This window comes from Scyliorhinus canicula, chromosome 6 (genome assembly GCF_902713615.1).
Source record: "Scyliorhinus canicula chromosome 6, sScyCan1.1, whole genome shotgun sequence".
In the NCBI taxonomy this organism is placed as follows: domain Eukaryota; kingdom Metazoa; phylum Chordata; class Chondrichthyes; order Carcharhiniformes; family Scyliorhinidae; genus Scyliorhinus; species Scyliorhinus canicula.
In genome coordinates, this window is record NC_052151.1 from 43765973 (window position 1) to 43781718 (window position 15746).

Sequence of the window (15746 nt, forward strand, 5' to 3'; positions counted from 1 at the left end):
TTTGGCCTCCACAGCCTTCTGCGGCAAAGCATTCCACAGATTCACCACCCTCTGGCTGAAGAAATTCCTCCTCATCTCTGTTTTAAAGATGGTCCCTTTAGTCTGAGATGGTGTCCTTTGCTTCCAGTTTTTCCTACAAGTGGAAACATCCTCTCCACATCCACTCTATTCAGGCCACACAGTTTCCTGTAGGTTTCAATAAGATTCGCCCCTCATCCTTCTAAACTCCAGCAAGTACAGACCCAGAGTCCTTAACCGTTCCTCATACGACAAGCTCTTCATTCCTGCGATCATTCTTGTGAACCCCCTCTGGACTCTTTCCAAGGCCAGCACATCCTTCCTTAGATACTGGGCCCAAAACTGCTCACAATACTCCAAATGGGGCCTGACCAGAGCCTTATACAGCCTCAGAAGTACATCCCTGGTCTTGTATTCTAGCCCTCTCGACATGAATGCTAATATTGCATTTGCCTTCCTAACTGCCGACTGAAACTGCACATTAACCGAAAGAGAATCATGAACAAGGATTCCCAAGTCCCTTTGTGCTTCTGATTTCCGAAGCTTCTTCCCATAGAAAATAGTCTATGCCTCCATTCTCCTTCCAACATGCATAACCTCAAACTTTTCCACATTGTATTCCATCTGCCACTTCTTTGCCCACTCTCCTAGCCTGTCCAAGTCCTTCTGCAGCCCATCTACTTCCTCAATACTACCTACCCCTCTACAGATCTTTGTATCATCTGCAAACTTAGCAACAGTGCCTTCAGTTCCTTCTTCCAGATCATTCATGTATATTGTGAAAAGTTGTGGTCCCAGCACAGACCCCTGAGGTGCACCACTAGTCACCGGCTGCCATCCTGAAAAGATCCCTTTATCCCCACTCTCTGCCTTCTGCCCGTCAGCCAATCCTCTGTCCATGCCAAGATCTTACCCTTAACACCATGTGCCCTTAACTTATTTAACAGCCTCCTACGCAGCACCTTGTCAAAGGCCTTCTGAAAAATCTAAATAAATCACGTCCACTGGTTCTCCTTTGTTTAACTTCCTTGTTACTTCCTCAAAGAATTCTAACAGATTTGTCAGACATGACCTCCCCTTGACAAAGCCGTGCTGACTCAGTCCTATTTTATCATGTACTTTCAAGTACTCTGCGATCTCATCTTTAATAATGGACTCTAAATCTTACCAATGACTGAAGTCAGGCTAACCGGCCTATAATTTTCCGTCTTCTGCCTCCCTCCCTTCTGAAAACGGCTGTTACATTAACCACTTTCCAGTCCTCTGGGACCCTTCCAGCCTCCAGTGATACCTGAAAGATCATCACCAATGCCTCCACAATCTCCTGAGCTTTCTCTTTTAGAACCCTGGGGTGTAGTCCATCCGGTCCAGGTGATTTATCCACCTTCAGACCTTTCAGTTTCCCCAGAACCTTCTCCTCAGTAATGGTCACTGCACTCACCTCTGCCCCCTGGAGCTCTGGCATCCCACTGGTGTTTTCCACCGTGAAGACTGATGCAAAGTAACTATTCATTTCTTTGTTTCCTATTGTTACTTCTCCAGCCACATGTTTTAGTGGTCCAATGTCCATTTTTGCCTCTCTCTTACCTTTTATATTTGAAAAAACTCTTGCTATCTTCCTTTATATTACTAGCGAGCTTGCACTCGTACTTCATCTTCTCCCCCCCTTATTGCTTTTTTCGTTTCCTCTGCTTGCTTTTAAAGGCTTCCCAATCCTCCCGCTTTCCACTAATCCTCGCCACTTTGTATGCTTTTTCTTTAGCTTTTATGCTGTCCTTGACTTACTTTGGCAGCCATGGATGCTGTCCTCCACTTCGCCTGTTTCCTCCTCCCGAATAACCACAAAAAACTCTTGCCATTGCTGTTCCACTGTCTTCCATGCTAGGCTTCTTTTCCAATCAACTCTGGCCAGCTCTTCCCTCGTGTCTTTGTAATTACCCTTATTTAATTGCAATACCGTTACATCTGATTGCAGATTCTCCCTCTCAAACTGCAGGATGAATTCTACCATATTGTGGTCACTGCTCCCTAAGGGTTCCTTCACCTTAAGTTCCCTAATCAAGTCTGCCTCATGCACATCACTAAATCCAAAATTGTTTGTTCCCTAGTAGGCTCTGTCACAAGCTGCTCCAAAATACCATGTCTTCGGCATTCCACAAATTCCTTTCCTTGGGATCCACTACCAACCTGATTTTCCTAGTCCACCTGCATCTTGAAGTCCCCAATGATTATTACAATATCGCTTTTTTATATCTTTTCTATCCTGATTTATTTTCTGCCCCACATCCAGACTACTGCTAGGGGGCCTGTACATAACTCCCACCAGGGTGTTTTTACCTTTGTGCGATTCCTCAACTCTACCCACAGAGATTCTCGTTACTAGTTACTGCTAACTCTGGACAACACCAGTTTTGTGAGTTGTTCATCTCTGGTATACAAAGTACAATTTTATCTGGACTGCGTTCAAACCTGAAACCCTATTTTAAATCCTCCCATTACACATTCTCATTTTTTGTTGTTTGTTCTCAAGATTTTTTTTTTCAGTAAGTTTAAAAAGAGATACTTGGCAGGGCCAACTAGGTCGTATAATCTATCCCCAATGTTTCAATTCTCTCTGACCAAAATATCTGAACCTGTAATTTCAAACTATTGGAGCTCCAGATTTTCAATTTTATTTCTGAAACATTGTAATTATAAAGTGCCATTAACGTAGTCAGTATTCCAAGTCACTTCATGGGAGCATTATCAGACCAAGTTTGACCCCATTCTGCGTAAGGAGATATTAGGATTGGCGACCAAAAACTTGGTCAAAAGAATTGGGTTTTAAGCAACACCTTGGATGGGGGAAGATGCTTAAGGAGGAAATTGCAAATCTTAGGGCATGGACAGCGGAAAGCATGGCTGCTAATGAAGGGAAGATACAAATCCACATTGCACAGAGACTAGAATGTAGGGTTGCGGAGTTGTCAGACGATTTAAAAAAACATCGAGGCTTTGAAACATTGGGGCGGGGTTCTTCTTCATGGGTGGGGGAGGGAGGGGAGGAAGAGTTCCATGGGAGGTCCAAAAATGTTGCATTAGCATGAATTTCCCATGGGATCTTTTGCTAGTGCCTGCAACGGCAGATCAGGAACCCTGCTCGTGGCTGGTGTGGAACTGATTTGCATCCCACTGATAGGTTGAGGGCGAAGGCCTGGGCAGAATCCTTCTCCCCCCCCCCCCCCCCCCCCCCCCCCCAAACGCCCAATTCTTCACGACATCAGCGGCAAACACGGCTGCCCAGAATATGCCTGGAGCAATGTGGTGTGCAGAAGTCGGGACTTCGGAGAAGGCATGGGGCTGCCTCTGGTAGCCGCCAGCAACCTTAGACCCTGCAACACCAGAGAAGTAGGGGAGCATCTATCAGGCGGTTCTTCCAGTTTCAGTGTCATCAAGCTCCATCTTCCAGCCTTAAGAGTGTTCCTGGAGATCCATTTTATTTTAAAGGTCCATCATGTTTCCGCGCAACGCAAAGCAAGGTCCCGCAAACGGCGATGTGATACCGATCCAGCTCCTCTCTGCTTCTGCTTGAGGAATATCGGGAGCGGGGATGAACGAGAGGCCCCGGAATCTTTAATGTTCACCCCCCCCACCCCCCTTCCGGGAGCCTCGCCCCCGGGGTGAGTCGGATGCCTGCACCTGGACTGTTTCCTGAGAGAGCCCCTCCCCAAACACCCCTCCTTCCCCCCCCCCCCCCCCCCCCCTCCCTCCTCCTCTCCACCCCTCAAAACATTTTATGCCTCCGATTTGGGAATGGCAATAAAATGATGGACTTGGCAAAAAAAAAATGTTTCTTCAAAGGGGGGGGTCATTGATGTTGGCTGCTTTTTCGATGTGGCACCCAGATCTGACGGTGGGGCGTTTGCAGTCAAGCACGCCCTGCCCTGAAAGGCAGTGCAAAACTCCTAGCTGTATGAATAATTAGGTCAGGGCCTGAAGATAGGATGTGGTTCTTCCCCACCCAGCCCACCCCCGATGTCCTCAGCAGGGAAGCACTCCCCATTCCCACCCCACCACAGGACTTAGTCCCAAATGGGAGAATTCCACCCACTGTCTCTGTCTCCACAGTTGTCAGTTCTGCTGTGAAATTCCAACATTTCCTCTTATTTCAAATTTCCTACAACCTCAGCAGGTCGCTCGTGTGTTGTCTGCAAATTGTAGGGCTGGTGGATTTAAGAGAGATAGAGAAAGGGAAAAGAAAAGTGAAGCATATTTAAGGCGGGTGATGTTCGAAAGTTTCTTATTATGAAACAGAGAAGGCAAATATTATCCACAAGAATTCTGAACACGTTTAGTTAAGGGCAAGTATATTGAGTGTGCGCGCTTGGGAAATATAAATCAGAATTTGCCCGCCAAATCTATATTAAGACCGGATATTTTAACCAGCAATAAAGAAACAAAAAAAAAGAAAGTATTGAGTAGCAGGAAGTGAAGCTTTGAAAAAAGTACATTTTGATAATAGTAATCAGTAAAAAAAACTGTTGAAATGGAACTTGTTAAGCTATATGTCTCCAGCAAGGTAGATTAATTACAGAAGTCACTTGTATTTTTGTATTGCATATTTTTATCCTTAACAATACACCCACCTTTCTGTTACTTGGTTTCAGCATCAAGTAACAGAATCTGGTATAGCACAGGCCAAATGCCAAGTAAATCTCATAGTTTTGTATTAATATGTTTTCGCTCTTCTCAGAAGAGCACCCTCTAGTTGCATAACTGTGAATTTTTCCACTTTGAACTCCGGCCTTCAATGTGACCTCTGTGCCTGTGTGTATGTGTGTGTGTATATATATATATATATATATAATATATATATATATATATATATATATGTGTGTGTATATATATATATATATATATATATATATATCACACATATATAAATATATGTGTGTGTGTTTTACTTATATATACAAAATTCACTCCAGACTCCTCTCTATAAAAGTCTTATTCTCTCGGGCAGTCCCTCGGGATTGACAATTATTTGCTTCCACTCCGGTTCAACATCTGCGATCAGTCCAGTGTTTTATCTGCAGACGCAGGATGTGCAGGGCTGATGGGTTGGGCAGATGAGGTGTGAGTCATAGAATCAAAGAGTTATACAGCATAGAAGAGGCCATTCGGCCCATCGAATCTGCACCGACAAAACAACACTAATTGCACATTCCAGCACTTGGCCCATAGCCTTGCATCGTCTGATATTTCAGGTGCTCATCCAGGTACTTTTTAAAGGTTGTGAGGTTTCCCGAGGCTACTGCAGTGTGCTCTCTCTGCGCTCTTAACCAGCACCTACCTGTGGTGGCTCGAGACATACACTGGAGGCTTCCAGTCATAAATAAAAGATGTTGATTGATGAAAGGCAAAGGCGAAGAACAAAGGTCAGATGAAGGAGAAGGTCTTGAAATGGGCCAAGCAGAATCAGGAGGTGAGGTGGATCAAACCACCTACCTTAACGGCGGGAGCAGGTGGCTCGGGCGGGCTCCGGGGTCCTGTCGGGGGTGGCGCGGGGCGATCTGGCCCCGGGGGGGGGGGTGCCCCCACAGTGGCCTGGCCCGCGATCGAGGCCCACCGATCAGCGGGCGGGCCTGTTCCGTGGGGACACTCTTTTCCTTCCGCCTTCGCCATGGTCTTCACCATGGCAGAGGCAGAAGTGACCCCCCCTCCCCTGCACATGTATGGGGATGACATCAACAGCCGCTGACGCTCCGGCGCATGCGGAGACGTCCGGCGAAGTCCCTTTGCCGCCGGCTGGTGTGGCACCAAAGGCCGTTCCTGCCAGCCGGCAGAGCGCCAACCACTCCGGCGCGGGCCTAGCCCCTCAATGTTAGGGCATGGCCCCTAAAGGTGCGGAGACGTCCGTACCTTAGGGCGGCCCGACGCCGGAGTGGTTCCCGCCACTTCATCACGCCAGGACCCCCCCGCCCCGCCGGGTAGGGGAGAATCCCGGCCATGATCTCCCATTTTATGGTTGGGAGCGGATGTTTTGGGGACAGCGCCGAGGACCCAGGTTCAATCCTGGACCCGGGTAACTATCCATGTGGAGTTTGCACATATTCCCCGTGTCTGCGTGGGTCTCACCCCCACAACCCAAACAGATGTGCAGGTTAGTTGAATTGGCCATGCTAAATTGCCCCTTGGAAAGAAATAACTGGGTACACTAAATTTTTTTTAAAAAGAAGAGATGTGTGCGTGGTGGTGGGGGCGGGGGGGGGGGAGCAGTTCTGTTGGCTTTTGTGTTAGGTATGTGGAGGAGGGGGCCACCTCAATTGCAAACTTGCAATGGCTAGTGAACGGGGGGGGGCTGCGGCCAGCCGAGAACGGGGGAGGGGGATGGGTAGTTGGTTGACGGTGGTGAGGGAAGGGCTTGATCTCATTCGTGGAGTGGCGTTGAGGGAAATTGTGGGTGGACTGTGGACCGAAGACACGACCGTGGGGCAGGCCTGCCCTGAGGGGTGGTCGTGGCTGATGGGAGGGGGACGGGGATGAGAGACCCCAGTCCATATGGTAACGTGGAATGTGCAGGGGGTGGGAGAATGTGCAAACTCCACACGGACAGTGACTCGAGCCCGGGTCCTCAGTGCCATGAGGCATCAGTGCTAGCCACTGTGCCACCATGCCACCCTTGGAGCTTGAGAGTCGATGTGGTGTTACTGCAGGAGATCTAACTGAGGGTGAAGGACCAGGTATGGCTTTGGAAGTGTTGGGTGAGCCAAGTGTTTCAGTTGGGCTTTGATAGCAGGGCCCGGGACGTAGTGATACCGGTGGGTAAGAGAGTTAGGTTTCAGATGGACAGCTGCGCCAGCAGGTGGCCTCCTGGGAGATTGTTCAGTTCTGGGATGGGGTGAGTGGTGACTGATTGTGTTCGGCAAGTTGGTTCGATGTGGACTGCACTCGATGCAGGGAAGCTAGAAACACGTCTAACACTGGAGAAGATTCAACACTTTTATTCAACGATAGAACTGGTAAACATATTCAGCTGTGGGTCGACATTATACTGAACTGACTGGAGACCTAGTAGTAGCCTGACCAGACAAACTAGCTACCGCATGGTGTTTGCACTGGCTAGCTCGTGGACTCTGACTGTCTCAGTAGCTGGGTCCCAAGAGAGCAGGAAACCTAGTGCCCTCTGGCTTTATAGTGGTAGTGTCCTGTCTGGTGATTGGCTGCACTGTGTTGTGTGCTTACTGGTCATCCTGTGTGTCAATCACTGCCTGTCTGCATCTCATTATATACATGAGTGGATATTATGACAGTGACTGCACCAGAGCAGGTGAATAGGGCATTTGAGGAATTTTACAGGAGGTTGTAGAGGTCGGAGCGCCTGAAGGATGAGTTGGTTATGAGGGAGCATTTGGAGGGGCTTGAGTGGAAGAGGAGGACAGGGCAGGGTGGGAGGCGTCAGTGGGGATTGAGGAGATTGGGTCAACGATAGGGAAGATACAAACTGGTAAAGCGCAGGGGTTGGCTGGGTTACGGGTGGAGTTTTATAAGAAGTTTTTGGATAGGTTGGCACCTGTTGGTGGAGATGTTCAAGGACCCAGTAGCTAGGGGGTGCGTCTGCAGGCGTTAGGACAGGCATCTATTTTGCTTTTGTTAAAAAAGAAATAAGAACCCAGTGGAGTGTGGGTCTTATCGGCCAATATCCCTGTTAAACGTTAATGCCAAGATTCTTGCCGAATTGTTGGCTGCCTGGACTAGAGGAGTGTCACCTGCAGGTGGTTGGGGAGGATGACTGGGTTTGGAAAGGGTAGGCAGTTGTCCTTGAACATGCGGTGCTTGCTAAATGTGGTACTCTCCCCATCAGAAAGGGGGGAACAGGAGGTGGTGATGTCGCTGGATGTGAAGTAGGCATTTGATCAAGTGGAGCAGAACTTTTGTTTGCAGCATTGAAACGGTTTGGGATTAGGCCTAAGTTTGTGGCATGCGTCAAAATGTTATAAGGATTGGAAGGCAAGTGTTTGTACGAATGAGGTGAACTTGGGATATTTTCAGCTGCATAGGGGAACAAGACTGATGCCCCCGCCCCCTTTTGTTTGCACTGGTGATAGAGCCGTTGACCATTGTGCTGAGGAGCTTAGATAAATGGAGGGGCATAGTGAGGAGTTGTGGGGGGGGGGGGGGGGGGGTGGAGGTGAAGGATAGCGTGTCCCTGTATGCGAAGAAGCTTTCGTTGCATATTTCCAACCTGGGAGCCGGAGGCAATGTGGGGGAAGATGGAGGCAAGTTTTTGTCGGGGGTTGGAGTGCTGTCAGCGGCCCCACTCCCGTTTTCCCCAGAGAAATATTCGGGTAGTTCGCTGGTAGAGGCCATGCTGACGATATCGAGACAATTTCGGCAGCATTTTAAGTTAGGGGCGGGGTCAAAGTTTTTGAAAATAAATTTAGAGTGTCAATTCTTTTTTTTTCCCAATTAAGAGGCAATTTAGAATGGTCTATCCACCTACCTTGCACATCTTTGGGTTTGGGGGGGGGGGGAGAATGTGCAAACTCCACACGGACAGTGATCCGGGGCTGGGATAGAACCCGGGTCCTCGGCACAGTGAGGCAGTAGTGCTAACCACTTCACCACCGTGCCGGCCTGGGGCAGGGTCAAGGTTGATGCCAATTCAAGAGAATCATTTGTTGAGCCCGCAAGATTAGATGCTAGGTTTTGGGGCTGAGAGGAGCGTGGGGCGGTGGAGCCTGGAGAAGTAGGTGGAGAAAAGTGGGATTCTACAGAAGGAGGCCTTTAGCTATTTGCAGGTGTGGGCTTTTGCAAGGCAGGCCTTCACGACGTTTCCAATGACACCGCCCTCCTCGTTGTTGATGGGGTTGGAGGGGGGTAATTTTGGTGAAGGATTCTGGAGGAGGATATGGCATCATTGGAGGGGGTTAAGGCCAAGTGGGCGGAGGAGTTGTGGTGTGAGGTGTTGTCGAGGGGCATTATTAAAGTTAATACAATTAAACAGGGCGTATAGGGCTCACCTGATGAGGTCAAGGTTTAGCCGGTTGTTTGAAAGGTGTGGGAGGGGCTGGCCAACCATGAACATATGTTCTAGTCCTATCCAAAGTTGGCGAAATTTTTGGGTTCTTTCTTCAACACAATGTCAGTGATCTTCGACTTGGAACCCAGTTCCCTAAGGACCATATTTGGGTGTTGAAGTTGGATGCGGGGGTGGATGTTTTAGCCTTAGCCTCACGAACACTCAGGTAGGTTCTTTTTTTTACATTCCCACTTTTTTAAAACTTAATTTACAGGATGTAAGTGTCGCTGGTTAGGGCAGCACTTAATGCCCATCCCGAGTTGCCCTTCAGAAGGTGGTGGTGAGCTGCCTTCTTGAACCCCTGCAGTCCATGAGGGTAGGTATACCCACAGTGCTGTTAGGGAGAGAGTTCCAGGATGTTGCCTCAGCGACAGTGAAGGAATGGCGATATCTTTCCAAATCAGGGTGGTGAGCGACTTGGAAGGGTGGTGTTCCCAGGTATCTGCTGCTTTTGTCCTTCTAGATGGTAGTGATCATGGGATTGGAAAGTGTTGTCTAAGTTATTGCAGTGCATCTTGTAGATGAAAGACACGGCTGTCACTGTTCGCCGGTGGTGAAGGGTTTGAATGTTTGCGGAAGGGGGGAGCAATCAAGCGGGCTGTTTTGTCCTGGATGGTATCAAGCTTCATGAGTGTTGTTGGATCTGGACTCATCCAGGCAAGTGGAGAGTATTCCATTACACTCCTGACTTGTGCCTTGCAGATGGTGGACAGGCTTTGGAGGGTCAGGAGGCGAGTTATTCTCCATAGGATTCCTAGCCACAGTATTAACATGGCTAGTCCAGTTCAGTTTCTGGCCAATGGTAACCCCCAGGATGCTGATTGTGGGGGGTACAGCGATGGTAGTGCCATTGAATGTCAAGGGCGATGATTAGATCCTCTCCTGTAGGAGATGGTCATTTCCTGGCACTTGTGTGGCATAAATGTAACTTGCCATTTGTCAGCCCAAGCTTGGATATTGTCCAGGTCTTGCTGCATTTGGACATGGACTACTTCATTATGTGAGGAGTCGCGAATGGTGCTGAACATTGTGCAGTCATCCTGTTGTACAATCTCTTAGCTCTGTCTATTACTTGCTGCTTATGCTGTTTGGCACACAAGTAGTCCTGTGTTGTAGCTTCACCAGGTCAACTCCTAATTTTTCGGTAAACCTAGTGGTGTTCCTGACATGCTCTCCTGCACTCTTCATTGAACCAGGGTTGATCCCCTGGCTTGGTGGTAATGGTAGAGTGGGGGATATGCCAGGCCATGAGGTTACAGATTGTGGTTGAATACAATTCTGCTGCTGCTGATGGCCCACAGTACCTCATGGATGCCCAACCTTGAGTTGCTAGATCCGTTCGAAGTCTATCCCATTTAGCATGGTGATAGTGCCACACAACATGAATGAGGGTATCCTCAATGTGAAAACGGAACTTTGTCTCCACAAGGACTGTGTGGTGGTCACTTTTACCAATACCATCATGGACAAATGCATCTGCAGCAGGCAGATTGGTGAGGATGCGGTCGAGTATCTTTTTCCCTCTTGTTGGTTCCCTCACCACCTGCTGCAGACCCAGTCTAGCAGCTCTGTCCTGTAGGACCCGGCCAGCTCGGTCTGTAGTGGTACTACCAAGCCACACTTGGCGATGGACAATGGAATCCCCCAACCAGAGCATATTCTTCGCCCTTGCCACTCATCGTACTTCCTCCAAGTGGTGTTCAACATAGAGGAGTACTGATTCATCAGCTGATGGTGGCCAATATGTGGTAATCAGCAGGAGGTTTCCTTGACCATGATTAACCTGAAGCCATGAGACTTCATGGGGTCCAGAGTTGATGTTGAGCACTCCCAGGGCAACTCCCTGTCGACTGTATACTACTGTGCTGTACCTCTGCTGGGTCTGTCCTGTGGTGAGACAAACCATACCCAGGAATGGATAGCACAGGGACTGCAGCCCCAGGAATGGGGCAATTTAGCGTTGCCAATCCACCGACCCTGCTAATCTTGGTGGGAGTGAGAATGTGCAAACTCCACACAGACAGTGACCCGGGATCGAACACCGGTCCACAGCGCTGTGAGGCAGCAGTGCTAACCACTGCACCACCATGCCGCCCGCGTATAAGATTCTGTTGGGGCGGATGCCATCTTCACAGCCCTGTGCCTCAGTGTGGCTGGGGACCTGGCGGAGTTCCTGTCTTGAGACGGTTAAGTTCACCTGGAGCGTGGCTAATGAGGGGTTCTCTCAGAAATGGAATCTGAGGGTGGAATGTGGCACAGTGGTTAGCTCTGGGACTGCGGCACTGAGGACCCAGGTTCGAATCCCAGCCCTGGGTCACTGTCCGTGTGGAGTTTGCACATTCTCCCCGTGTCTGCATGGGTTTCACCCCCACAACCCAAAGATGGGCAGGGTCGGTGGATTGGCCACACTAAATTGCCCCTTAATTGGAAAATATATATAATTGGGTATGCTAAATTTAATTTTATTCTGCATTTTAAAGAGTTGATCACCGCCAAGTGCTAAAGAGGGGGGGGGGTTTATTTTCTGAGTCATTGGTAGTGTGGGAAGGGGGGTGTTATTTTTTCTGCTTTACATTGTTTTGTTTTGTGTACAAAATGTTAAAAACCAAATAAAAATATTTTTGAGAAAGATAAACCTAGGTTGTACTTCCTCCGAGGCTAATGCATCCTTTCGAAGATGTGGTGTCCATTGAGAACCACTCACAATACCCAAACTGTTTGGATATTAAATTGATTTCCTCGCTGAAGAAGCTACTTATCACATTTCACTGAAAGCAATTGAGGCGTACACCACCAAAGTAGGCCTCATATGACTGGAAATGCAAAGTGAATTCCATGAAGATATGTATTCTCTCTTAACCATCTTAGCGATATCAAATGTTGTTCGTTCCAATTCCTACCAAACTATTTTATTGCCTTACCAGTAACTTTATACTATTTCAGGGCAGCACAGTGGCACAGTGGTTAGCATTGCTGCCTACGGCGCTGAGGACTCGGGTTCGAATCCCGGCCCTGGGTCACTGTCCGTGAGGAGTTTGCACATTCTCCCCGTGTCTGCGTGGGTTTCACCCCCACAACCCAAAGATGTGTAGGATAGGTGGATTGGCCATGCTAAATTGCCCCTTAATTGGAAAAAATAATTGGGTACTCTAAATTTATAAAAAAAGTAAATAAAAACTTTACACTATTTCATTTGGCAGGCTCGCGAATATACAGAATCCTTTACTTCACCTTCTTAAATGGCACAGGAGACTTCAGATCTCAAGCTTTATACTATTTCATACTGCACCTAAGACTAGATGGAAAGATATTGTACCCCACTGTAACAACGCTCTCTATCATTGATCAATTATGAAAATTCTTCACACTTCTGTGTTCTCATCCAATTGTAAAGAACATAGAAAAATACAGCACAGAACAGGCCCTTCGGCCCACGATGTTGTGCCGAACCTTTGTCCTACATTAATCATAGATTATCATAGAATTTACAGTGCAGAAGGAGGCCACTCGGCCCATCGAGTGTGCACTGGTAAAGTCTGCTCTCTCAATTGTTGATTACTTTACAAGTGAGCAGGAATTCAACACTCATCCCTTTCCTATCCTAAATGACAATATTAAAAATATTTTGTTGACCAAACTCAAAAGATGCTTCCACCGGATTAGTGATGCATCTTCTTTAGGCGGCATGGTGGCGCAGTGGTTCGGACTGCTGCCTACGGCGCTGAGGACCCGGGTTCGATCCCGGCCCTGGGTCACTGACTGGGTGGAGTTTGCACATTCTCCCTACATCTGCGTGGGTTTCACCCCACAACTCAGACATGTAGTTAGGTCGATTGGCCACACTAAATTGTCCCTTAATTGGGGAAAAAAAATAATTGGGTATTCTAAATGTATTTTTGTTTTAAAAGTGGTGCAACTTCTTTTGGAATCCCAGTGTACCTTCCCTGACTCTATGGTAAGACAGACTTTCAATTGAAGGGTTAAGATGCATCTACTGCCAGGAAATCGACTCATTTCACTCGGCCTGTGGCGATCACTGGACTGCGTTCACTTCTCAGGCACAGCAGACCACAATGTCATGCAGTAACTTTATAGTGAGTAAAGTCTGGTGCTCAGAGAGTGGACACCTGGCGTCCCTAATTTGGGAAGCACATGCACAGTCTTCCCTTTCTTTTCACACTGCCTTTTAATCATCAGTGATCTTTGCAGAGCAGCAACGTAAGTTGAACCTGCTATTAGACAGAACCCTAAATTGCAAGTTACTTTTGCAGAAACCTTAGATGTATTGTGATCAGTCATGGAGAAAAATGACTGATACTAGTCACCTACTTCCCACCACGCCTTCTCTTCGTTTTCTTCGCCCTCTCTAACTGCCATAATGACAGCGACTGTTCCATTGAGAAAGACAGCTGGAAATTGTTACACGATTGTAATTCTGGCTAATAGTGGATGTCAGCAGTTTCACTACCACTGAATGAAGGCTTTAGCAGGGGAGCTGAAGGCTCCTGAATGGCTGCAAGATGTTAAAGCTATCATTTAAAATCTAGTTAAAGAGGGCAGCACAGTGGCGCAGTGGGTTAGCCCTGTTGCCTCACGGCGCCTAGGTCTCAGGTTTGATCCCGGTTCTGGGTCACTGCCCGTGTGGAGTTTGCACATTCTCCCCACGTTTGCGTGGGTTTCGCCCCCACAACCCAAAGATGTGCAGGCTAGGTAGATTGGCCATGCTAAATTGCCCCTTAATTGGAAAAAAATGAACTGGGTACGCTAAATTTATTTTTTAAAATCTAGTTAAAGGCAGCAGTGCTGCAGATCAACACTGCAGGAACAGAAGCATTGTGACAAGTACTTGTGTTTTCTGAACAGACATGACCAAATTCGAAGCGCGTTGTGATTGAAATTTAGAGATCCCCCCCCCCCCCCCCCCCCCCCCCCCCCTGGCAATCAAATAGTCAAGCAACAAATTTTAGCATGACATTTTGGGGAAATTGCACTGGGTCCCAAATTTCCTCAAAGTCATATATATGCTAAAGCAATCCTGAATCAGCCATTGGAATATTATAAACTATAAGAGGTACAATTTGGAAAATAGCACCATCTGTGAGAGGCGTTGACAGGTCGAAGTAGAGTGTGAAGCTTTACCACTGCTGTTCTGTCTGGACAGATTAAATTAATGCAGCTGATGCAACTCTTCTGTCCCTTGCAGAAAGATGGAGGTCTAGACTTAAGTACTCGCAATTCTTCTGGAATACGTTGAGCACTTCCCACGCAGTTACCTCTCCCACAAGGGGACTTAATTTTAAGGTGATTGGAGGAAGGTATAGGGGAGATGTCAGAGGTGGGTTCTTTACACAGAGAGTGGTGGGTGTGTAGATTGCACTGCCAGTGGAGATGGTGGAGTCAGAGTCATTCGGGACATTTAAGCAACTTTTGGACAGGCACATGGACAGCAGTAAGGGGTGTAGGATAGGTTGATCTTAGATTAGGATAAGTGGTCAGCACAACATCGTGGGCCTAAGGGCCCGTACTGTGCTGCACTGTTCTATGTTCTATGCGTACTGACAGGCAGAGAAATATGGGCATGCATGTCCACCGATCACTGAAAATGGGAACGCATATGGATAAGATGATCAAGAAGGCTTACGGCATGCTGGCCTTCATCGGTCGGGGCATTGAATATAAAAATTGGCGAGTCATGTTGTAGCTGTACAAGTTAGGCTTCATTTGGAATATGGTGTACAATTCTGGTCGCCACACTACCAGAAGGATGTGGATGCCTTGGAGAGAGTACAGAAGCGGTTTACTAGGATGCTGCCTGGTATGGAGAGCATTAGCTATAAGGTAAGTTTCGATAAACTTGGTCTCTTCTCACTGGAACAACGGAGATTGAATCACTGTTGACCAGAAACCTGGCTAGATCAACTCTGTAACAACTCTGGCTACACAAACTGGCCCGAGATATGAAATCCTGCTGTGACTAACTTACTTCTTGACTCCTCAGAGCCTCTCCACTAGAAAAGGTGCAGGACATGGCTATTGTTTCTTGAAAAGGTATTTAGCTGCTGTATTGAAACTTTCTAAGCAATACATGTGCTGAACTGTTTTTGTCTATTTTAGTGACTATAAAATTATTTGCAACTCTCGTGGAATTTTCAAAGCTGGTTAATATAATATATATATATATATATATATATAGAGGGGCTGGTTTAGCACAGTGGGCTAAATAGCTGGCTTGTTAAGCAGAACAGTGCCAGCAGCGCGGGTTCAATTCCCGTACCAGCCTCCCCAAACAGGAGCCGGAATGTGGCGACTAGGGGCTTTTCACAGTAACTTAATTGAAGCCTACTCGTGACAATAAGTGATTATTATTATTATTATTATATAGTTCTTTATATTAGAGAACCATGCAGATATCATTAGTATTATTGACAGCAATGCAGCAACTTACCAGCATTCAAAATGCAATTTGACTCTTTAATTACAGATTTTTGCCTACACTGCACTCTTAAAATTTTATTCTGACTTCTTTTATTTTTATTGTTTTTATTTTTCCATTTAAGGGGCAATTTAGCGTGGCCAATCCACCTAACCTGCACATCTTTTGGGTTGTGGGGGTGAGACCCGCGCAGACACGGGGAGAATGTGCACGGACAGTTACGCGGGGCCGGGT